Here is a 6,972-nt window from a genome sequence, read left to right as displayed (position 1 = left end):
AAGCTGGAGGGACCCTAATTCCATAAAATGGCATCTTCATGAAGGGGAGAGGAGAACAGAGATGGGGAGAGGAGAACAGAGATGTGCAGAGGCAGAAGGCCTGTCACCCCAGAGGCAAGGATCGGACGGATTTGCCCACAAGCCACAGGACGCCAAACATTGCCAGCCGGCAACCTCAGAAGCTAACAGAGAGGCCTGGGAAAGATCCTTAGGAAAAATCGACTCTGCTGACACTTGAATTTTGAACTTCTGTACTCCAGAATGGAGAGAGAATTCTTGTCTGGTGTTTTAAGTCACTCTGCTTGGTTGGGCTTTGCTGTGGCAGTCCACGGGAAGGAAGACAGTCGCCTTCACTGGACTGAGGATCAAAGAAGTTCTCCACGATGAATCCCAAGCCCTGAACGGAAGGCGCAGGCTGTTCTCCAGTGCCTCTGCAGTGGGGTCCTCATGCTGGGAACACAGAACCACAAGTTCATGGTCCTGACTCTGTGTGTGTGTGTGTTGGATGATCTGTGGCCTGTGCTCAGTAGCCTCCTTCCCTGGTGGGACAGACCCTAGAGCTCCTATGACAGAGTCTTAAATTAACATCATCCCTTGAGATGCCATCTGCAAGGTCACAAGGTCAAGGCTTCCTCTCCAGTACTTAGGTAAGAAGATGTCACCACCTGCTAGAAACTGTGCCGTTCACGTAGATCTTCTCCCTGCTTGGGAACTGCGTGGTGCGCCCTCTTCTCAACAACTTTGTCCCTTGCCATGTGGTCCAAAATGAGGAAGTAATTTCAATGCGATCTGTCTACACGAAAAAATTGTAGGAAAGATAGGTTATCCACTGCTTAGCAGAATGCACTGTCCCCCTTCTGGACAATCAAGGCTTAAACATGTATCAGTGAGCTCACCGTGGATAACGGAGGGCATGAGTTTGAAGTTCTCAATACAGTGGGTGTTTATTCACCGACTATGTGCCAATCCTAGCTGTCACAAGGCTTTATGTGTTTGGTGTGTCACCCTCTCTGGATGACATTTTGGAAGACTTGATTGCTCGGACTGCTTGGGCATCTGTCACCTGATGTCTTCTTGCAGCCTGGGGTGGACAGCTGGACCTCTTTGCCCTGTCATGTGGCATCTCTGAGAGAGGCTCCTATCTTGAATCAAGGTCCTTGTCTTAGGTCCCAACCATATTTTTGGGTCCTTGTCCCTTTGATTCATCTCCTACTCTTTCCTTGGCTTTCATAGTCTTCCTTTTTCCAATTTTTTTCTCTCAAACTGTGCACATCATCACTTCAAAGAGCTCACCTCCTCCAGGAAGTCTCTCTGGAGTCGTCCCTTTGTCTTCTGTCTGAGCCTCCTGTGATCCGTCCAAGTCTATCATAATCAGCTTAGAGGGACACTCACTTTCCAAAGTATAATTTCACCAAAAACCTTTGTGGTCTCTTTCTGAGTACTTCACTCTAATTTCAGCGGCATACCCCTCCTCCTCGCCTTCCTCGCAAGGGCAGCCACTCAGCACTTCGGGTCCAGGCGTAGGGCACATGAATGAGTCCACTCAGCCTCTTTCAAATGAAACTCTGTGACCTTCACGTGAGTTGGGGCACAAATTATCAGAAGAAAAATACAGAGCGACCGGGAGGAGTGGCGTAGCTCATCACACCACGTTTCACCTCGTGTCCCCGGTCATTAGATTACCCATGATGCAGCACCCACTAATTGTCTGCGCCGCCCACCTGGGGACTCCAGCGCCATCTGTGCACTCCCAGGCCTGCCCGCCGCGGGACAGATGTTGGGCGAGGCTCGCTTCCCACACGCACATCTGCCCTGTTGTTCCGAGGCAGTCACGAGAGCCAGCCGGCTTGGACGAGCACGGCACGGGCTCCTGGGCAAGGTGCGGTCCTGCCAAGGTTCTGAGCGCCAGGCTCGGGCTTCTCCAAGCCTTTGATGTGTGTTCCATGACTGGCAGAGCCTCTGCTCCCTCACTTAGGGGAAGGCACCCAAACACAGAGTTCTCTTTGGGTGGCCCTGGGCCCGAATGAGTCAAGAACTCGTAGTCTTTTGATAGCGGTAAAGACAGCGCTGGCCCTGGTGCATTTTTAGTTTGGCTGTCACAGTTTCTTTGTCCTCAGAACTCGAGTGGATGATGCGACAGTCAGCCTCCTAGGGCTGAGAAAGCCGCAGACAGTGGGCTCCTCACTCTTATTTACAAATGTCTATGAGGGTTTGCTGGGAAGCCTGGTTTCGATCCCAGTTCGAAACTCCATGGCCTGGCAGGAAGGCTGGCCCCTCCGGGGACGAAGGGTGCAGCCTGCAGTGGTGGTGGATTTTCTTTTTTAAGCGCATAATAATTTGCAGATGTTGACGGTTACCAGTGAAGCCAGAGCAAAGCTGCGGACGCCAAACCACAAAAATATATCATTTTTACCATCTGATTCCTGGAAATGACACAGCGTCATAGGAGTAAAACAGTTCGCAAAGACAGACAGGCCCGTTCCCGTTGGGCAGCCTACTGATGCCCATTAGGTGGAGTCTGTTGCCTCTTTATCAACCGTGTTGTTCTACAGAGATGTAAAAGGTTCTATTTGCTCCTATTAGCATGGCAGGAAGATCATCTGTCTTGCTCATGCGACAGGCCGTTTTTTACAAGTCCCAACTGCACAGAGCACATCGTAAGAAGAGATAGCGGGCACTCGTGCAGATTTCTCATGTCTAAGTCAGGAGCCTCCAAAGGGTTTCGCGCCATGGGGTGGCGCCAGGGCAGCTTGGTGCAGGATACGTGCATGAAATAAATGAATAGTCTTACCAAGGAAACCATTCTGTGGAAACAAAATATCACTCCCCCAGAACTGTGTTATTGTGACCCACCCATTTTAAAAAATTAAAACATTAAAAAACAAGATCGAGCTGTCTAGTAACCACCATAGTGGCCCCACGGAGCCACCCAGGAAGGTCATCTATGACATCCACAACGTGGTAGGAAATGTCGGATTCTGACCACCACCTCTGTGTGCTTTGTTGCCTGTGCTCTTGGGGCCGGTAATGTGTGCTAAGATGCATTAAACGGTGACAATAAGAACAGAGCTTCTTTCCTGTCACAGACCTCCTGGCTCCTACCCCAGGTCGGGCCTCGTGCTTTACCACAGCAATGGCTGCACCGGCGGGGTCGGTGTGTTTGGATGCAGCTTCTGCTCGGTGTGTCTCTCAGGACCTCTGGTCTCCGGCATCTCGGAGTCCTATCTTTTCCGCCCCTCAAGTCTCCTACTTGAACTGGGTCCTCAGGAGGATGCTAAGTTCAGTTCCTTTCAAGAAGTCAAAACAGGTCCAAATTGAGTGCAGTGGTCCTTTTTATGTGGCCAGGACCCATCTGGTAGGCCCATTCCATTCCCAAAGGAGCAAGATGCAAATAAGGGAGTGTGGTTTTTAACGACACGAGCTCATGACCCTGGAGGAGCCCTTCTCTAGATCGGCTGATCACCTCCGCACAGTCCCTACTTCCGCAGGTCACCTCCACAGGTGCTGGGGCCCGGGACTCCGACATACCCTTTCTGAGGCCGGAGATCCCCCCACAACAGCCCTGTTAGGAAGGGTCTGAAGGACGGACAGAGTGTGGGAGCCAGGAGAGGGCGGAAGGGAAGCCGGGCCAGTGTAACTTCCCTACAGCACAGCTGAGCTCTACAGTCCTGCCAGGCCCGCTATCTCCCTGCGTCTGTGCAGCCCCTCAGAGGGGCGGGGCTGTGTCGCTTCCTTTCACAGAGGAGCGAGGCCATGTACTGACACACTGAGTGGCTGAGGCTCTGCTCTGCCCGCACCCTGCCGTGCCCTGCGCTGTGGCTTGGATGTGCCTCCTCCCGCAGGGCCTCGCAAGAGGCGGGGGGACCGTTAGAAGTGGGGCTTAGTGCAGGGTACCTGGGTCACAGGGTCGCCTCCCTCAGTAGGATTATGTGGTTCTCAGAGACCCCAGGCACTCCTGCAATAGTGGGTTGTCACAAAGGAGCAAGGCTGGCCCCACCCCCTTCTCTCTGGCCCCTCCCACTCTCTCTAGCTCCTCCCCATTATCTCTGGCCCCACCCCATCCCCACTGGCCCCTCCCCACTCTCTGACTGTCTTCCCGCCTCTCTCAAGCTCTGCAGCGCCTTCAGCAACTGCCCTGTGATACAGCCAAGGGGGGGCCGCATCAGAGCAGAGCAGATGCCAGGACCAATGCCCCCAAACCTCCAAGACTGTGCCCTAACGAGCCTCTTTTCTTTATTAAAGTCTCCTGGGATACAATGGGTTTAGCCCTGTGGCCCCCAGCAAGGGGTACCTTCTGTCACCAGGGCACCCAGATATGTAGACGATGGCAGAGGGCCCCTCTGTGCACTGGACAGCCCTGAGTGTCCTTTCCCAACTATGCGCCCTGCTCAGATTGGTTCCCTGTGCAGAGACATGTCCTGCCCCATGCCTGACCCTAGGAGCGCCCGCCCCAGCCCTCAGCAGGTCGCCTTCATGAAGCGCTGACAGCAAGGCTGTGCTGCAGCCCGCCAGCACCTGGCAGAAACCAATTGGGTGGCAGTGCGGATTCTCTGCATGGCTTTCATGATTGAGGGATCTGCTCACCACCTTGCTGGGCTGGGCCGGCGGGAGAGACAGGGAGAGACGGGGAGAGACGGGGAGAGACGGGCTCTCTTTCAGTCTCTGAGGCCTTTTTAAGGAGGTAAAGCAATTTTGCTCACCAGGGCTCACTGCCGAGGCTGAGCCCAGTGAGGCGGCATGCGGGGCTCTGGGAAGGAATGGGGAGGGGCTGCTGCAGAGCTGGCTGAGGGGGTGGGCAGACAGGAGCGGTGGAGTGGTTTTGAGGAGGCTGACTTTGCAGTCATGAAGTGCAGTTTTGGAAAGATACTTACACCACAGCGCTGCTTCATCTTATTTCAGTGGCTTGTCACTGTGCTGGCTCCCTGTGGTGGAGGCCGTGGGGTCAGGTCCGCTCACGGTGGACAGAAATAGCGACGGTCTTGGGTTTTCTTGCAAGACCGTTTGCCATCAGGAGCGTATGTGGTGCACATCCCTCTTCCTGGTTTTGCACCCCTGCATCGGGCAGTAGCTGGGATGTTTCTGGCAGTAAAAGAGGTCAAGGCAGTGACAAGGTGGTCTCGGCACAGGTGCCTGTGTCTCTTGGGGCACCTTAGCCCTTGGGGGAGGAAGTCAAGTCTGGTCCCCTGATGTTGATGTCCATTAGATTCAGCCAAGGAAGTTTAGACATGGCACTTTCTTGGGACTGTGTGAGAGAGTCTGGCTGGACACGCTTTCTAAGGGGTGCCTCCAGGGGACTCTGGGAGGAGGGCACAAGTCCTCTCCAGGCAGAAATATCCCAGAGAGGATGCAAGAACTTACCTGTGCTTTTGACACAAAATGTCAGTATTTCGATTTATGTACAAATAGGATCTATCCTGCTAGATGTTCATCCCAGAGGTAGATGAAGGGCGAAGAGAAAAGCCAAGCCCTGAATCCAAAGCAAATGGGCTGCTTGCCTTGCTGTTAGCAACTGCTGAGGGTCCATGGAAGTGTCTGCCTTCCTTTGCTCTAGCTGGGTTCCTCTTGTTGCCTTCATTACACCCCCACGGTTCACTTAAATGCTCGTCATTTTGTACTTCCAAGTGCCAGGCATGGTGACAAAGGTGACCTCGGCTGGCCCCCAGGGTGGCTTCCTGGAACCTGCCCTGCATGGAATAGCCTGAAATGTTGGCTGCTTTGCTTTCTTTCCTGCACTTCCTGCCTTACACTTCAACCCAGGTGTCCACAGTCTTGCAGAGCAAAGGACGCTCGGCCTTTTACTTTGACTCCAAGTTCATAGTCTTGGAGTGTGGTGCCCAGGGCCAAAGCAAAGCCTGGGGAACTCAGGAACTACAGGTATTAAGCCATTTTGTTTTCAGTGCTAAAGATCCACCCCAGGGCCTTGTGCATACCTGGCAAGCACCTACTACTGAGCTAGGACCCTAGCCCTGGACTGGATCCTAAAAGAAGCAATGGAGGGTGTTTATTGAAGCCCTGAAGACCAGCCTATTTATTTATTTATTTTTTTGTCAATCTAATCAGGACTCCTGGAAAGCCCGTGGCTAGGATGTCTCCTTTAAGTCATGGTGGCTTTGCCCTATGCGCAGCCTCATGGCACCTTCTAGTGTCCAGGCACTCTCCAATCTAACACTGAGGATGTGAAATAAAAACCCCTGTATATTCACCAAACTGGGGCTGGTTGAGCTTCCTGAATTGCAAAGTCGATGCTGTGGCTTTGCCTCAGGTCAGCCTCTCCTGGGGAATGGAACTCCCTGGAGGGACTAGAAAGCACCCCCAGCTCCCTGGCAGCCCCACCTGCTGAAAGGGGAGAGAAGATGCTTCCCATGCCTGCTGGAAGGGTGCACTGTCAACCAACCAGCCAGATGAACTCTACTCCTGCCCTGTCTCTCAACCAGTGGGACCCCTCCCTGACCTGAGCTTTTAACCACGTTATTCCCTTCTCTCAGAGACCCCTTCCTATCCCCCCTAAGTGCAAAAGTCCTACCTGTTCATCAAATTCTAGCTGGGATGCTTCACCTCCTTGATTCTCCTCCTGTCTTGGGCTTGCTTACCTTGTGTTCAGGTTGCAGTTGCCATGGTGATCCTCCTACTTTCCTTCTGGGCATGGATTCCACTGGACTCCTTCATTTCCTCCGGAGCCTCCCAGCCAACTTTGAGCTGGGGAAACCGTCAGCACAAAGAGGCACCTGTGTTCCTGCAACCTCCTGAGACCCAGGCCAACAGGATGCCACCTTAGACTGCAGGACTGGGGGCAAAGGGTGGGCAAAACAGGTCTGAGTGTGCTGGCTTACCCTGGGCTGCTGGTCCAGTGACACAAGCCTGCAGTTCTCAGTGTGTACTGCTCACATTACCAAGATACCAGTAACAAAATCCTACTTCTAAAGCTGACATTTTTGGCATGCACTCGGAATGCAGGATGATATATATATATAT

The 6,972-nt window shown here is 53.2% G+C and overlaps 1 long non-coding RNA gene across 1 annotated transcript; it reads right to left on the bottom strand.

Moving 5' to 3' along the window:
- Positions 1 to 234: 234 nt before the first annotated feature.
- LOC106146715 lies at positions 235 to 6,855 on the bottom strand. Its single transcript, XR_001231275.1, has 3 exons — positions 6,591 to 6,855; positions 4,872 to 5,079; positions 235 to 3,287 (listed from the first exon to the last, which is right to left on the bottom strand). It is a non-coding gene; the product is annotated as an uncharacterized LOC106146715 (long non-coding RNA).
- Positions 6,856 to 6,972: the final 117 nt, after the last annotated feature.

This window comes from Chinchilla lanigera, unplaced genomic scaffold (genome assembly GCF_000276665.1).
Source record: "Chinchilla lanigera isolate Chin_1 unplaced genomic scaffold, ChiLan1.0 scaffold00006, whole genome shotgun sequence".
Classification (NCBI taxonomy): domain Eukaryota; kingdom Metazoa; phylum Chordata; class Mammalia; order Rodentia; family Chinchillidae; genus Chinchilla; species Chinchilla lanigera.
This window is presented reverse-complemented; position numbering and strand designations above follow the sequence as displayed.